Source organism: Vespula pensylvanica, chromosome 4, assembly GCF_014466175.1.
Source record: "Vespula pensylvanica isolate Volc-1 chromosome 4, ASM1446617v1, whole genome shotgun sequence".
In the NCBI taxonomy this organism is placed as follows: Eukaryota; Metazoa; Arthropoda; class Insecta; order Hymenoptera; family Vespidae; genus Vespula; species Vespula pensylvanica.
This window is the reverse complement of record NC_057688.1, coordinates 3,092,082-3,096,384: the sequence shown is the minus strand read 5'-3', so window position 1 is coordinate 3,096,384 and position 4,303 is coordinate 3,092,082. Positions and strand designations below refer to the sequence as shown.

At 30.5% G+C, this 4,303-nt stretch overlaps 1 long non-coding RNA gene across 1 annotated transcript; it reads left to right on the top strand.

The window, feature by feature from the left end:
* Nucleotides 1–2,158: 2,158 nt before the first annotated feature.
* Nucleotides 2,159–4,303, top strand: LOC122628365. Its single transcript, XR_006327010.1, has 3 exons — nt 2,159–2,422; nt 3,505–4,087; nt 4,264–4,303. It is a non-coding gene; the product is annotated as an uncharacterized LOC122628365 (long non-coding RNA).

Genomic DNA, 4,303 nt, shown 5'->3' with positions numbered 1-4,303 from the left:
GTAATAGCAGGTTTGAATTAGTTTAAGGAACGTTTTAAGAACGTATATTCTTGCAAAGGAAAGAATTGATAATGGGACAGAAAGATTATGCGATGGAAAGGAATAGAGAGAAAGAAATAACTTGTGAATGAATCTTAAAATCGAAGTAGCGACGACGACGACGACGATGTTGACGTTGATGATGATGATGATAATGATGACAATGATGATAATGATGATGTCGATCATGCTGATGCTGATGATGATAATGATGATGATAATAAGTAATATTAATAACCAGTAGGAATAATCGATAGTAATAAATTGTAGCAGCTTTCTGTGTAAGGTTATTGTGATATCTAAGTAATGGTAACTTTACCGTAGCGATATAAACTAAAGAGAAAAAGAAATACACTTGACACACACACATACACACACACACACACAGACAAAACCATATACATATTGACACAGAAACATAAGAATCTGATATATTAGCGAGCGTAGGAGTAAAATAATTAAGCAGTATGTCGACGAGGCTCCGAGCGCTGCCTCTTCAATGGAAAAAAAAAGAAAAAAAGAAAAAAACAATGAAAAAAAAAGAAAACGGTCGATTCGCCACGAGAGATAGTAATGTATGTATAGCGGTGGGTGTCTCGATATAGCCGTTTCTCTCTCTTTTTTCTTTTTCTTTTCTTTCGTGCTTTTTCTTTTATTGTTATATTTTTCTTTTTCCTTCTTATTTGTCATCTCTTTCGAGGACGAGGTTCGACACGACAATCCGAGGCCTCGTCAAGTACTACCGGACACGCGAGGACCTTCCGAGCATTTCGCGAATAGCGATCGTATCGGCTGATTATCGTGTTTTTCTTGAAAATTGAATTTTTGTTTATCTTTTAGAATATCTCTTTTTTCCTTTTTTTTTTCTTCCGTCGTTTTTCTCTTATGACGACGAGCCTATGTATGTCTACTCCTTTCAAGAAAGCAAAATTTTGAACAAAATTGTCGATCATTTCTCGGAATGTCCACGTCGTGTCTGGATCAATCCGTCCAAACATGTCTCGCGCCGAGGCATTTGCACAAAAGCGTGCATATTAATCATTGGGACTACAAAAACATATCATCGTATATAATATTACTATATATATATATATATGTATATGTATATATATATACATACATATATATATACATATATATACATATAAACAAAAATTATTAAGCAATAAGATTTTATTTATATGCCCGTAAAAAAAGTCGAAGTAATAAGATTAACAAAAAAATAAATAAATAAATAAATAAAACCATTAAACATTACATATCAGTACGTGTGTCTGGGCAAGGATTAGCTTACATATATATAAAAATAAATAAATAAATATATATATAAATATATATATATATATATATATATATATATATATATATATAATCTTTACTTCGTCGTTGTCAGGCGTTAATGTTAAACTTAATTATCATTAATTAATTATTAGATTATGAAAGAATATCTTCAGGTTCTAAGCAACATTTGAAAATAATAAAACGTGCAAATACGTAATTGATATCTTGTTTTATTTGATACCTCTTCTCCTTTTGCAAATTCGAAGATAGAGATAGCGTGGCAGGAGTGATCAATAAGAAGAGAAAAGCTTCTTTTTTCTTATGCATCTCATTCTTTTGTCAATAGTTGTGATGATTAAATAAAAATGACTATAGAATAAAGAGAAGAAAGGTAGGAGAGTTTTAAATAATTTCCATTTACAATGTTATCATTTATCTATTTTATCGTCAGAGCACTTGAAATATTGCGGATATTATCAGATTTTCATACTTATCGACGTAAAGAGCGATTAGATAAGAGGAATAGCGAGAGAGAGAGAGAGAGAGAAAGACAAAAGGTATATTAACTTATTTTTTCTTACATTTTATTCAAATTAATGAAAATTATTATGAATAGAAATATTAATAGTATATATTAATAGAAATAACAAATATAAAAGTTATTTTTTTAACGAAAAAGAGTTTTATAAAAAGGGAAAATATATTTCCAATCAAGTTTTATTGGAAGCATAAAAGAGTTCATTGACATCTTCAGTTTCTAATCTTGTTTTTTTTTCGAGGTGATTATGATAATAATTATCAAATGATTGTTTACGTAACTTAATCATTTAAAAAGTGGAGTCAATGTACTGCGAGGAAAACCGAAAGCTCCCAGTATTGTTATGTAGGTCGCCGAGATAAGAAAAAAATTGGTGGGTGATCGTTCGCGATTAGAGATTATTTATTTATGTCAATCGTGGTTCACAAATTCGTCATTCTTTTAAAATCGTTAACAGTGTTTAGAAGCCCGTATTCGTTGATTTGTTACCCATTGATCAATTAATGGAATCTACAAATGACAAGATGTCGGAGAAAAACTTTTTATTGAATCGTTCAACTGAAAGTATGTATAAATCAACATATGTTGCAAAGAGAGAAAAAGAGAGATAGATAGATAGATAGATAGATAGATAGATAGATAGATAGATAGATAGATAGATAGATAGATAGATAGATAGAGAGAGAGAGAGAGAGAGAGAGAGAGAGAGAGAGAGAGAGAGAGAGAGATTTGTAAATTGCAATATTAATAACGCTTCATGACGTTCTATAATGAATAAGAAAAAACGTTAGAAGTAGTTTCTATTGCATAAGAAAGTACATAGCTATCTCTCTCTTTATTTATTCCTTATCTAGTCAATCGAGAAGCTCACTGCGATTATTTAATGAAAATTAAAAGAAAGATTTTTATACTTATTTCTACAATTTTTGCTACATATTGTTTATTTTTTATACATTAAAAGTAAATGAATATTAATATTCGAGTATAAGTAACAGTATCTAATGAAAATTTATAAAATTATTTTTTATTTTTCTTTACTATTTTAGAAATATTATTCTAAAAATCTTTACTATTTTTTATTTCTTCATTACATTTTATATATTACGTTTATATTATTGTTGTTTTGTCGCATTTATACTTATCAGTTTTTTTGTGAAAATGATAAAATTTATCTTCATAATCGTTACTTGTCTCTATTTCAATCTTTATATCCACTCGTGGATTTCACGGTTTTCGTGACGATACCGATTGCTCTGTGTAATTAGCAGACAACTATTACGTATATTGCTATAAGCAATAATTCTTATCACGTGACAATGAACAACATGCCATTTGCTTCCGTTTTACATCTTACATTTGTACCGCTTAATTTTCTCTTCAACCTTTTTTTACTCGTATTTAAAAAATTTTTTTCCAAGTCGATACTTGCTTAAGCACTTACCTATATACGTGCTTTCATATTTTCAAATAAGTAAAAAAACTTTGTAAAGAATTCGATCGCGAAATTTTTAGACATTTCATCGATTACATAAATGAAAACAAAAAGTAAAGAAGTCATACGTAAGTATGCATATATATGTTGTGCATATCTGTAGATCAGAATTCAAGAACAGTCGAGTTCCTATGTACTTGTCTACTTTTTCAAGGTGAAGCGATGACATAGCACTCTTCTAGAGATGACGCTAGATCAAAGAGAGGGAAAGAAGTAGAGAAACGAGATGTTAGATCGTTGCAACGTCCGTCCGATTTATTAGCTCTTGACCTTGTTAATAGTTAATATTTTTGCTCGCATGTATTCAAATGTATACTCTTGATGGATAGAATATACATATGCAGTGTTACTATGGGTTTAACGAAGTAATAACCATATATGGTAGCTTTGTATAGTCGTGGTGCTAGAAACGTTCATAATGACGGTAGTAGAATTACAATTTTTTTCTTAGGAGTAATATTATTGTGAGGGGGAGCGAGAGAGGGAGAGAGGGAGAGAGAGAGAGAGAGAGAGAGAGAGAGAGAGAAATAGTGGAAGGGAGAGAGAGAGAGAGGAAGAGAACATAATCAAGATGCGAGAAGTCAGTTGATTCCCTGCAATATCTACACTTATCTTCGGCGCTACGTCAAAGCACGTTAATGCATTATTATGGCAGCTCTTGCTATCAAGCAAATAGTTTGCTATCGGCCTAGGTCTAGTGCGGTTACAATCAAAAATGGAGCAAAGATCTATGTCAGGTACGAGCAGAAGATTTTACGATAATACTATTCTACCGATTTTCTGCTTTCACGAAGAAGCTTGATTAGACGATTCGTTTATTGATTTTTTTTTTTCATTCAACATTATTCACAGACATTCAAATATATTTGTTATTTTATTTCTTGTTTTTTTTTTTTTTAATAATTTTTTACAGATATCATAAAGAAGATGCAGCCTTTGTTAAGGAAGTTTGA